This window comes from Phoca vitulina, unplaced genomic scaffold, assembly GCF_004348235.1.
Source record: "Phoca vitulina isolate PV1807 unplaced genomic scaffold, GSC_HSeal_1.0 scaffold22, whole genome shotgun sequence".
Taxonomy (NCBI): Eukaryota; Metazoa; Chordata; class Mammalia; order Carnivora; family Phocidae; genus Phoca; species Phoca vitulina.
Window position 1 is genome coordinate 16,861,029 of NW_022589725.1, and position 14,045 is coordinate 16,875,073.

The window sequence follows — 14,045 nt, forward strand, 5'->3', positions numbered from 1 at the left end:
ATTAGCCATAAAAAGAATGAAATCTTGCCATTTACAACAACATGGATGGAGCTAAGAATATAATGCTAAGCAAAGTAAGTTAGAAAAAGACAAATACCATATGATTTCATTCATATGTGGAATTTAAGAAACAAATGAACAAAGGGGAAAAAAAGAGACAAACCAAGAAACAGACTCTGAACTATAGAGAAAAAACTGATGAGTACCAGAGGAGAGGTGGGTGGGGGCATGGGTGAAATAAGTAATGTGGATTAAAGAGTGAACTTGTCATGATGACACCGGGTGATTAAAAAAATTTTAAGAATGTTGTAGGTTGTGCTGATCTGGCATAGTTTCATGATAATATTACTAAGTAAACAAAATAAAAACAAGGTACAAAAATGTGTACATGGCACATTACCATAAATGTAAAAAGATTAAGAGAGAAGCTAGCTTTGTATGTGCCAAACACGTCTCTGGAAGGATATTCCTAAAACAAAACAAAACAAAACAAAACAAAAAACTGGTACCAATGACTGTCTATGACAGGGCTGGAAGAAGACTGACTTTTCACTGAATACTTGTTTAAAATACCTTTTGTCTTTTATAGTATGTGCACATATTACTTATTAAAGAGAATAGAAATTTAATTGTAAATGGAGATAGAAAAAGGTTCCCTGTGTTGTTTGTAAAGATTTGTAAGTATTTTTCAAATTTGATTATCATTTAAAAGACTTGGTTGAAAACCTTGGCCTTTTCTGGATAGATGTGGTGAGGGAAATTTTCCACAAGGTTTATTAGATATTTCAATAAATACCCTATAGCTATCCACCTTAAATCAACATTTGCTTAATTATGTAATGATGATCTTAACTCCTCCTTTACAATTATATAGAAGTTATTTCTTCTGTGAGTTGTCTAATACTTCTAGAACAATGTTAAAAATACAATGGATATTGTCTTACTCATAATCTTATGCGATAGCTGTTTCATCAGTAAATAGGATGTGCAGGCGCGCCTCGGTGGCTCAATCATTAAGCATCTGCCTTTGGCTCAGGTCATAATCCCAGGGTCCTGGGATCGAGCCTCACATCGGGCTCCCTGCTAAGTGGGGAGCCTCCTTCTCCCTCTCCCACTCCCCCTGCTTGTGTTCCCTCTCTCACTGTGTCTCTGTCAAATAAATAAAGTCTTAAGAAAAAAAAAAGTAATAGGATGTGCATTGCATGAGACACACACACACACATATACACACCATATATTAAGGAGGTCTCCATCTATTCCTAATAAATTACTTTTTATTGAAATGGAAAAAGCATTCCTTGAGGATTTTACTACTTCATTTTACCAACTCAGTAACAATTAATCTTTTTAATATTTCTGTTATTCAAAGTAAGCACTTGAGGACTACTGATGAGCGGCTCTGACTTCACTAGGAGATCTTCTATTTCTTTGATCCTTTGGTCTTGGCTTTAGATTGGGATTTTTTGAAAAAGAACCTGATTGATCTATGTGAGGCTGCTTTAGTGAAGCAGCTAAATCAGTTGACAGACACAGCAAGAAGAAGAATTAACATATGATTGAAGCCACACAGCAGCTCTTCACCAGGCACTGAATCACAGCATTTAACCGTCTGAAATATGGACTTTGAATCAACCTCACATCCCTCAGATGTAAAATTTAAAAAAATAAAATTTCACCACAGACAGTTGGCAGCATTACTTAAATATTTTGACTGAGCTCCTTTTTTTCAATTTGTTATAGAATAACTTTTGGAAACAAACTACACAAACTACACGATTATAAATATCATATAATTGGTAGGGTCTTGAAAACAGCTCCAAAGATTCCATTGATGGCTTTTGCTGTAAATTTCAGGAAAACAAATTTGGAGCTTTCTTTTTTTTTTTTTTTTTTTTTTAAGATTTTTTAATTTATTTATTTGAGAGAGAGAATGAGAGAGAGAGAGAGAGCATGAGAGGGGGAGGGTCAGAGGGAGAAGCAGACTCCCTGCTGAGCAGGGAGCCCGATGCGGGACTCGATCCTGGGACTCCAGGATCATGACCTGAGCCGAAGGCAGTCGCTTAACCAACTGAGCCACCCAGGCGCCCAATTTGGAGCTTTCGTATTTGAAATTCTTTTCTGTTATGACTTCTAAAGCAAAAGGGCTAGACATTGGCTTAAATATGTAAAAATAATGTGCATGTAAAATCTCTACGTTAAATAGACTATATATATAACATTTAGCTTACTGCTTTGTGTTTCTTGGTCATACTGGTTCAAGTTCAAACTGATTGTTAATGATAAAAGATTCAAAATATTCTAAGCACAATTATAAATATATCACCTATGGATTTTGATTGCACTCAATGCTGCAATACAATTAATCTAGGAAAAAAATCACCTCAAAATCGCTGAAACAGGAGAATCTTTTTTCTTCAAACAATTCTTTAGGATATGAACCAAAATTAGAGTTTATGACTAGCATTCACATGCATAAATTTCATTTAATCCTTAAAATCACTGTGGGGTGCCTATCATACTCTGTATTCAGATGATGGATTTGAGAAAGCTGCCCAACCGAAACCACTGAGTGGTGGAAGAGGGACTGAAACCCACATCTGAATCTCAATCTTTTACTCTTCCCATGAGATCCTGCTGTCTTCCATGGACCTTACTAAGCTTGTATCCGACTGTTAGTGTCTGAATGGATACACAAATGAAATGATTTCTATGACTAGTTCTGTGGGCAGTGAGTATGCTGATGAATCCTGGGTTGTTGTCATTGCCTTAGAGAGACTCAAGAAAGGCAAACACCAATACCCAACAATTTGAAACTATTAAAATATACATTTAAACTTCTAATTTTAAAACTATTTTAGATTTACAGAAAAGTTGCACAAGTTACCATAAACCCTTCACTTAGCTTCCCCTAATTTTAAAATCTTACACAACCATGGTATAAGGACAGGAAATCAACACTGGTAGAATACTATTAACTAAACTGCAGACTTCATTCAAATTTCACTAGTTTTTCTACTACTGTTCTTTTTCTTTTCTAGGATCCAATCCAAGATCTCGCATCACATTTGGTTATGTCTCTTTAGTCCTCGCCACTCTGTGACAAAGAACTGTGACTTTTAAATTAAAATTAATCAAAGTTTATTTTATTCTGAAAATGTCATGGCATTTCTGGAAACAGCACTGAATATTGAAAACCTACCTTGGAAATTGCTGGGTGTATGCAATAACCAAGAAAACATCCTGAAATAAAGAGCCAGAGTGGCCCTAAAGACAGAAAAAGAGCCATTCTTTAAATAAAGGGGAATGTTGGTTGTCACAATCTGGAGAAGTCACTTGTATTTAAGACATCTGTCCACAGAAAATATATCAACAATCAGTTATAACTCCCTGGAAAAACACAGAGTACCAGACAGAAATCAATACAACTCTGTTTAATGGAGCAGTCATGAAAGATTAATTTGTTTTAAAATTAAAGGAGTTTGTTCAGTCTATAGGTAAGGTAACTTAATAATTACATTCAAGTATACAAAAGGTTATTAAAAGGCACTACACTTCCTTTATATATGGACCCCCTTTTGTAAATTGTAGCATAAAAGTAGCTGACCTGTGGTTGACTCTAATTCAAAACCTGAACCATAAGGAAAGTGCACAGTCTCTAGACCCTATCTAGTTACTTTGGGAGAAGTGGCAAGAAGGTCCTTTATAAACCTTTATAGGTTACCTCCTATTCTTGAGAGTTCTGGGTTGAGCACATTAATTCCAGATATTTATTGGTGAATTCTCAACTACCAGAAAAGGTAATGGTTTTTCAGAATTCTTACATGAGCTAAGAATCCCTGAAGAAGAAAGATTATGAGTCATAAATTATATGTACTAAAACCTAAACAAGGAAGTTAAATAAGCCACAAGTACTTCTAGAATGGTAAAACAAGAACTAGCTAACAAAACAAAAAGATTCTTTTGATTGAAGATTCTGTTATTGTACAGCCTTAAAAATGAGAGAAAACAATGTATTTGTGGTTTAGAAATTCATCAGTCAGGAAATGAGGGTAAATCAGAGGGCTCCACCACAGTAAGTGAGCTCTATGGAAGATGCCACAGCAGAGGCTTTAAGTGCAGACTCAACCTTAGCCACTCCCCTCACTAGGACTGCAGGCAAGTCTCAATTTCCTCATGTGGTAAGTTACATCTGTCTCCAGAGGGTGTATCTGGTATACATTGGGTATTCATCAACATTATCAAGGTCTTTTGTGGTACCTTGGTGCGAGGTTAGCATTGAGTTGGTGTCTGAATTTTCTTGAGTCAGGGATAATTTGAACCTAGGCCTCATTTTCCTGGGCCACTCTGTTCCAATCCAAATCTTCGAGCCTGGGCCATGAGTGGACTGCTTTTTGAAGTGACTTGGAATAGGGAATTCTGGGAAACAGGAATTAGTTTAGCTATATTTCTTCAACAACAGATGGCTAATCTGTGTAAATCAAAAGCTTATCAGTTTTTAGATCTTAATTTTGTAGGAGAATTCTACAGCCATAAAACAGCATCTAAGATGCTCACAACTAACTCAGCAAACCTCAAATAGTTATGAAACCAGCAAAGTATTCAGACTGCTTGGTACTTTGACACTGGTGATAATTACCTTAAGTTTCTAGATAGTGTAGTCCTATGCATGGCCTCAAAGTCTCTCCTTTGTTTGCTGGGATCACTTTGTTCTTTTAAGAAAGATATGGGAAGACTTCATCCTTAAGATGATTTCAGGCAGACTACGGAACAGCTGAGATAATGACACAGATGAAAGATGTTATTTCAATATTCTGGGGGTGAGTCTGTTTCTGCTGATTTTGTATTTTCAAAAATTCTGAAAAGGTCACAATCATTACAGAACAGTGAATAATTCTCTCTAAATGGGTTTTTAAGAGTCAAGACTTGCAGTATCATTAGCCCTGGAAGTTCTTTCCTATATAAAAACATTTTATAAGACCATTACTAATCTTCATCATGTGAACACTATTATTTTGATTTTGTAGATGGATATAGTAAAGACTATTTACAAGTGTGTAATTTTTCCCCCCTTCAAGATCAGGAATAAGAGATGGGTGGCTCAGGTCAGATGAAGCCTTACAGGGCATATGTTCCCAGTAAAGTCACTGTACATCTAGGGTTGGGCCTATTCTCTGTTTGATCAGTTTTCTCGGGGGCTACTGGGCTCAGTGAGAAAAATTCTACTAACTAAACTCCTAAGAGGCTAGCTCATAAATCATAATATCAACTCATGAATTCAAACCAGGAAATATATCTAGCAGCTCTCTGTTGGAAGATCCAGTGCATTAACCCAGTTACAGAAAAGATAATCACATATTCTTGAGATGTTCCCATTGCATTGTCAGCTCTTCACCTGTAAAATGGTATTTCCATTTTAAGAACCAGTATCACCTAGAGAAATATAAAATGCTCCTTCTTTGGTGGAAAAGATATAGTGACAAATGCTCCTTAGTTTTCCCTTTTATCATTAACCAGATTGTAGTAGATTCCCCACTTCCTAATATCTTTCCTCCCTTTCTTCCACTGTAGGTAGAATTTTTAGTGGGGTGCTTGGCTGTATTTCCCAGCTTTCCTTGTAGCTACACATGGCCACATGTCTCATGGATTCACATGGGAATATCTGGAAATCATGCTTAACAGGGCACTGAAGATACCTTCTACTTTCTGCTTCATCCCTTTCTCCATCCTGCCTCCTATAATGTGGATAATCTTGCTCAATAAGAATATGGTTTACACCCAAGAGGGAGGGTAGAGTGCCAAAAAGGAAAAAGGGACAATTGGTAAGAGGTCCCCGATGCCATGAAGTTCCATATCAGACTTATGCCAACTTGGACATGAGGGAGAAATAAAACTTAATGTTGTTTTAAGCCACTTGTTGTTTTGGGTTTTCTGCCACTCATAGCCGAACCCATTTATCTAATATAAAGGTGTTCTAGGTAAGTATTATTTTCAATTATTTTGCATTAACAGACCATTTGGAATAACAGACCATGGCTTCTAATTCTAGTAGAGAAAAATATAATTTTTGCTAAGACATATCATTAGCCTTCTGTCATGACAACACATTAGGTAACTAATTAGAACACAGGAAATCTGACATTACAATGCTAACTTCTTGATGTAATGTAGGAAGTAGTCTAGGACCATCAGTAATATATTTACCAATTACCTTCACAGAACCACAGAGTTAAAGACCATCAGCATTAATTATCATAGTCCAATTGCTCCACTCTATAGAGGAAGAACCTGAGACACAGAGAAGTTGGGTTTTTCAAAGTCAAAAGGCTGCCCCCCAACCCCGCCTTTTTAACTACATCACAAATTTGGGGGGAATATGCTTTGAAGATTTTATTTCTGTGCATCCTGTTTCCAACATTTATACTAATATATATAATCATTGGTTATCCCCAAATAAAATACCTAAGCTTTAGCTCATCAAGCTCACATAAAAATAAAAAAAGGAGTATGTAACCACAAACATTAGCATGTAACATATAGCATGTCACCACAGACATATCATAACGTCTGAGTTATGCAGAATATTCAGCAGGAAAGTTAGAAGAGGAAAATAACAAATAAAAAGGACAGTGGTGAAATAGTTTTAGTTACATTAGTCCCATACAGTTACATTTTATTATCCATACTGAATGATGTACCAATAATTATGACATTGTCCATATACACAAATGGAGCTAAAAAGAATGCTGAGACATGCATCTTCTCCACATTCAGTGTTAGAATACTATTCTTTGGTTTGAAGCTACAGTAACTATTTATAGGGCTTTTCTCATCATTTGTGACTGACAACCAGTCCTGGGATACCAGTTAACTTTATTTAAAAAAAAAAATCATTTCATCTCTTCTTCCCACAGGATAGGTCAGTGTGCCTCTAGGAACCTTAATATCTCTTTTTGTTATAAAAGAGAACATTGACCTTGAAAATGTCATCCTAGGTAAAAGGAAGCCAATCACAAAGGACCACATATTGTCTGATTCTTTTTATATGAAAGCCCAGAATAGGCAAATCTAGAGAGACAGAGTAGATTAGTGATTGCTTAGGGTGGAGAATGGGGGCGGGGGGGCAGTGGCAGGATTGAGGAGTGATGGCTAGGATCCAGGGTTTCTTTTTGGGATAATGATAATGAAAATATTCTAAAAGTGATAATGTGGTAATGGATGCCTAACTTTGAATATACCAAAAGCCACTGCATTACACATTGAATATATGGGCTATAAATGTCTCAAAAAAGCTGTTTAAAAAAGGGGTCGGGGGTGGAAAGCGGACTTAAGACAACCATCAGAAATGATGTATCCAGAATCTCCTAAGAAGTTAAGAAAGTATGTAGAGCAGTTAACTAGTAACAATTTTTTAAATATATTGTCCGGCCACCACTGGAATGGAACCTCTAACTAGCCACAGCTCAGTAGCCAGGCTACAATGCAGCATAACTGGTTCAATCCATATGAAAAGGAGAGAACTGAGATGTAGCAAAGATTGTTCTTGTGTTCACTCTTTCCATGTCCCATCCCTTGACTAACAACAAAAATCATTAGGAGAGCACTTTATTAAAGAAGATACACTATACTCACAATATCTCTGAAGTAATTCAATTATAAATTCAATAACTCTGAAGCATTCCATTATAATTACCTCCATCTGAGGCTAAGAGAGGTAGTGATTCACCAAAGCCACAGAGTTAAATAGTAGGGCCAGAACTTAAATCCCACATGCCTTTTTTGCCTTTATGAAAATAAACTTGTAACTGTGCAAAAAATATACGCTTAGGTTCTTAAGAGTTGGAAAGTTAGTCTGAATAAAATCTAAATGCAGGTTCCACTGATTTTACTGCATTTGTGGTTAGTTATCTTAGCCTACAGAAAGTACTGAAATTCCTTATGAGGAGCCAGTTTTCATTCGCTTTATAGGAACTTTTAAGTCAGATCAAATTTTTTTTTTTTAAAGATTTTATTTATTTGACAGAGAGAGACAGAGAGAGAGAGGGAACACAAGCAGGAGGGAGTGGGAGAGGGAGAAGCAGGCTTCTCGCTGAGCAGGGAGCCCAATGCGGGGCTCGATCCCAGGACCCTGGGATTGTGACCTGAGCCAAAGGCAGACGCTTAACGACTGAGCCACCCAGGCGCCCCTAAGTCAGATCAAATTTAAAATGTCAGAAAAAGAATATTAGAATTACAAACTCAGATCTAAAAAATTCAGAACTGAACTATACCTTAACTTCACTAAATGTACTGGAGTTATTCAACAAGAGTTTCTTACCACAAGATGTGAGATTTCTATAAATTCAGACTGAACAATACCTGGTACTTAAAAGATACTCAATAAGCATTTATTGACCTGAATAAAGGTAAGATGGTAAATCCAAGCAGCATACTGGATGAAATAATTGAAATATTCCTAAAAAGACAAAAGCCATCCTTGTGTCTGGCAGAAGATAGAAAGGCGAATGTATAAGCTTTGTGGCCTCCAAAGAACAGAGTTTCAACCCCACTAATCCCAGTGCTCCACCACTTTCCAGCCTACATAGCACTTAACAAACAAGGGAATAGGACAAAGGCTGCATGGTGGGGTCCAGGCCCAGGGGCTTCTGGTTGCATTAAATGAGGGTGAGGAGGCAATCATTGTAACACAATTTCCTAGAGGGCTCTTAAAAAAAAAAGTACTATCTTAATCCAAATAGTGAAATCAACTGTACTACTTAGCAAGTACAACAACTTAAAGAGAGTTGGTGTTCCACAAGCATCTATCTGTTCTACAGGTAGGAAAATGTAATGGATTTTTCTTGTTTTTGTTTTTTTGGGGTTTTTTTGGTGCTGAAACCTGGGGAAAATGTAATTTTCATTACTAAAACTATTTTAGAGACGTGATGAAGAGTAATTAGCTTTGATGATTAGCTCAACTAAAAATAAGTATACTGATCTTATCTATGGTCTTTTGAGGTATTCCTTTATAATAGCATTCTCTATCTTTCAGAAAAGACTCACAGTATTATCATTTAAAAATAAATCACATAATCATAGCAAGAATTTGCCTATGAGAAATCATACTAGCACATACTTTTAATGGCCTTCTCAAATAACATTAGAGGCTCTCTAGAGATGATCACTAAGCTAAGAACACTGGCCTATTTTCATTTTTTAAAAAGATTTTATTTATTTATTTGAGAGATCGAGCGAGAGCGCATAAAAGGGATTCAGAATTCTGAAAGTGTGTGGGGGGGAGCTGCAGAGGAAGAGGGAAAAGCAGACTCCCTGCTGACCCCGGAGCCCTAAGCAGGGTTCCACGTGGGGCTCGATGGCCAGGCTGGATCCCAGGACCCTGAGATCATCACCTGAGCCGAAGTCAGACACTTAACCAATTGAGCTACCCAGGCATCCCTTTAATTTTTATTCGATATCAAGGTTACTTTCCCCACAAATTCAGAAGCTGAATGAAAACAATCTGGTTTAAGGTAAAATGCAGCAGGACAAACAAGTAAGGCTTTTTTCAGCATGACTTTATTCAGTAGTTTTACTATAAAGAACATGAAGACATGAAGTTAAACAAGAGTATTATGAGAAATGGTGATCAAATGACTCCCATAAAGTACAATTTAAATAAAAAGAATGATATTCAATGAAGAATTCCCCCTATCTTTAAAGATATTTAAACATTAATTCTATGATATACAACTTTAATTTCTTTAGTCTACACCCAGTTTCATGAAAACACTGACAATATTTCAGGGACACATACACAAAATGCTCAGCCTAAGAAGAATGAATGGATCAGACATTCAGGGGCTGGCCAAATTGACTCTAGAAATCCCCTGATTTTTTAATCCTAATCTAATACTCCTTCCTCTCCACTGCTTGATTCTAGTCTATAACAGGCTTTCACACATACTTTTAACTTTCAGAGCAACTGGAGTCCACGTTATCAATTATAAAAGAAAAGCACTCATTCACATTTTGCTATAGTACTCTGAATTTCATTGTAAAATTAAAACAAAAGATTAACTCAGGGCGCCTGGGTGGCTCAGTCGTTAAGCATCTGCCTTCGGCTCAGGTCATGATCCCAGGGTCCTGGGATGGAGTCCCACGTCGGGCTCCCTGCTCGGCGGAAAGCCTGTTTCTCCCTCTCCCACTCCCCCTGCTTGTGTTCCTGCTCTCGCTGTCTCTCTCTCTCTGTCAAATAAATAAATAAAATCTTTAAAAACAAAAAACAAAAAAACAAAAGATTAACTCAATTATTATTTTTTTTTAAAGATTTTATTTATTTATTTAACACAGAGAGAGACACAGCAAGAGAGGGAACGCAAGCAGGGGGAGTGGGAGAGGGAGAAGCAGGCTTCCCACTGAGCAGAGAGCCCGATGTAGCGCTTGATCCCAGGACCCTGGGATCATGACCCGAGCCGAAGGCAGACGCTTAACTGACTGAGCCACCCAGGCGCCCCTAACAATTCTTTTTATTCTGATTCAAACTCATTATCTTTTATCAAGAACACCATATTATAAAAGTACTTGACAGTCTCTCATACAAAGCGTATTTCAGGGTAAACCCAGATAGCCCTACTTGATGAGGTAGTCTTCTTTACAGAATTCCTGTTAACAAATGTGGAAGAGAGAACAGAATAAGAAAATCACCATTCTACCACAATGGATGAAATATCTAATACTGACATGACCATCAGTGGGGTCTTTCAGCATTACTACAAGTGGGGTTGCCAAATACAGCAGGCCTCTGGTGATGTAATATTAGTGACCTCCTAAACATTCTTGCCAAAACACTGAGGTCTGATTTTAGTCAAGCCTCTAGAGGTCACTTCCGTTTGTAGGAAATACAGGGAAGAGATCAACAAACTGACACCATGATAAAACAGACAAATCCCAAATGTGAGAAATTCCACAGGACAAATGACCCAGTTCCTACAACTAGTCCATGACACACCAAAAAAGGTGAGGAGAGAGGGTGGGAAGAGGAACTGCCCTAGATCAAATTAGACATGAGAGACAAAATGATCAAATATGGTCCAGGGACTTTGAATCCTGGTGTGAACAAGATATCGCTAAAAAAGATATTCTTGAGACAATCAGGCAAACCTGAATTGGGTCTATCTATTAGATGACACCAGGGAGTAAATGTTAATTTTATGTGTGAGAATGGCATTTTGGTTCTATAATACAACATCTTTACTTTTTTTAGAGATGCATTTAGAAATATGTCAGGATACATATACTGAAATGCTGGAGATTTGCTTTAAAAAACTTCAGCAAATGAAAGTGAAAGAAAAAAGGATAAATGAAACAGATGTGGCAAAACCCTGATAATAGTTGAACATCTGAGTGATGGGCATATGGAGGTATATTGTACTATTTGTCTACTTTTGAGTGTATATACAATTTTGTATAATAAAAAAAATGAAAAAGAATAACCTCACTAGCAGAGAAGCCTGAACAACAGTACAGGTACACCTATTAAGTAATACTAATCTCAGGGAGAAAATAAATGGATCAATAAAAAAAAAAATCAATGGCAGTTGATTATTTAGAAATTGAGTTATATGGAAAAGCACTGATTTTCTCCTTATAGCATATGGTCAGTGCTATAAGACTGAATGTTTGTATCTCCCAACCCCCAATTCATATATTGAAACCTAATCCCCAATGTAATGGTATCTGGAGGTGATTACATTATGAGGATGAAGCCCTCATGAATGGGATTAGTGCCCTTATAAAAGAAGCCCAGATAGCTCCCTTGTCCTTATCCACCACATGATGACACAGCAAAAAGACACAATGGAAAGTACAATTTATGCGCTAGGACGTGGGTTCTCACTAGACACCGAATTTGCTGGTGCCTTGATCTTGAACTTTCCAGTATTCAAGATACTGTGAGAAATTTCTGTTGTTATTATAAGACACTGAGGCTAGGGTATTTTGTTATAGCAGACTGAATGGACAAAGACATTCAAACAGCTATGTAATATACTGTTTTATTCCTGAAGTAGGTTATTCCACTGAAAACCCACAGCAGAAAACAAGCAGTTTTACAGAATACATTAAAAAAAAAAACAAAACTTTTAAGAACGCAGCTGTTGGTTTCCTCTCCTCAGAACTGTGTCATGCTTTTATATAATTCTGGAGTTCTAAATGGTAGTGAATTGAAATAGAGAACATTGAGACACAGAAAACAAGTCACAGCTGCATTTTTGAACTGAATATTATGAATTTTTCTTTTTGTTTGATCAATTTCCTAAAAACCCTGGACCTACTTTACATCCCTCCTGAAATAGTATTTTAACTTTTAGTATGCAAAATTCATAACGTATTCCACAGAAGAGTGCTTACTAAGGCTCTTTGGAGTTCCATTTTCTTATCTTCCAAGTAGTTCAAAGTAAACCAAATGGAAAATCAATAATCTTCCAGAAACATCTTCAAAGCATAAAACATTTCATTTCTAATAGAGCAGTGGTTCTTAACCTTATTATGATTATGAATTCCTCTGAAAATCTTTTTATAGAAAGAAAAATGTATTTTTTTCCAAAGGTTTTATCATAGCTCAGAAGGCCCGTTAGAAACCTTTGTAATACAGTGTTCTCATGGATAAGCAACTCTAAACAAAGTACAAATTCATCAACTCAACACTAAACGCCTCCCATGAATTGGCTCCCCATTTGCCACTATTTCTCTAAGCACCACACTTTCCTCAAATGCATTAGTTATGGTTCTCTGAATATGACTTGCTATCTTTGTTCTGAGTATTTCCATTATCTGCACATTCCAGGCTATCCCAACCATCTAACTAGTCTTCGTGATCTGTCATAAGCAATACAACCCCCATGAAATCTTCCTTGATTCCCTAAACCTTCCTCTGAACTTGTCTTCTATCCTATACTTCCAATACCTTTCCCGATTTTGTATCATGGTCTATACCAAATGCTTGTCTAATCTGGGATTCTGAGTGATATAGCAGTGGAAATGAAAATTATTACCAAAGAAGTTCTTACTCCCTATAGTGGGCTAAATGGTGGCCCCCCCCAAAGATATGTCCACATTTTTACCTGAGGAACCTGTAAATATGATCGTATTTGGAAAAGGGGTCTTTGCAGATGTAATCAATAATCTGGAGATGAGATCATTTTGGATTATCCGGGTGGACCCAAACTCCAATGACAGTGTCCTTACGAGAGAAAGAAGAGAAGGCCATGTGAAGAGAGAAGCAGAGATTAGAATTATGTAACCACAAACCAAAGAATATGTGGAACCACCAAAAGCTGGAAGAAGCAAGGAAGGATTCTCTCCTAGAGTCTTTGGAGGGAATGCAGTAGCCTTGCTGACACTTTGATTTCAGACTTCTGGTCTCCAGAATTATGAGAGAATAAATTTCTATTGTCGTAGGCCATCAGTTTTGTTGTAATTTGTTATGACAAAACTAGCAAACTATATAGCCCTTTCTAGTCATTTTTACTTACTTCATTTTTTGTTTATTGCAGTTCTGCAATGGTTAATTATTTCTTTTTTTTTTTTTTAAGATTTTATTTATTTATTTGACAGAGAGAGAGACTGCAAGAGAGGGAACACAAGCAGGGGGAGTGGGAGAGGGAGAAGCAGGCTTCCTGCTGAGCAGGGAGCCTGATGAGGGGCTTGATCCCAGGACCCTGGGATCATGACCTGAGCCGAAAGCAGACACTTAACAACTGAGCCACCCATGCGCCCCTGCAATGGTTAATTATTTCAAGAGCATCAGAAGAGATTAAAAAAATGTAGAGGCTCCCCAAATCCCTCCTTATTCTTCTGCTATTTTCTGCAACAGTCTCTTAATTTCCTTTATCAATAGTCTTCTGAAAGTGCCAGTGCAGGAAAGCATTTGAATAGGAAAGAACTATATTCCTGTGAAAGCTGACATCACCAACCATGACATGTGGTGAGTTGGAGGATGAAAGTCTGGGTTCTAAAACCGGCTCCTGACCTTGTGAATCTGAACAGGTTACTTCTTTGACCTTTTATCA

General features: G+C 37.1%; 1 protein-coding gene across 3 annotated transcripts in view; it reads right to left on the minus strand.

The window, feature by feature from the left end:
• RNF24 (ring finger protein 24) overlaps positions 1-14,045 on the minus strand; it is a 93,374-nt gene that overhangs the window by 70,768 nt on the left and 8,561 nt on the right. Inside the window, exon 1 of one of the 3 annotated variants that reach the window (XM_032420065.1) lies at positions 4,637-8,019. The exons of the other annotated variants lie outside the window; for them this stretch is intronic. The gene's annotated coding sequence lies outside the window, so the exon portion shown is untranslated. Of the gene's footprint in view, positions 1-4,636; positions 8,020-14,045 lie in introns of those variants that run through there. 3 annotated transcript variants of the gene reach the window in all.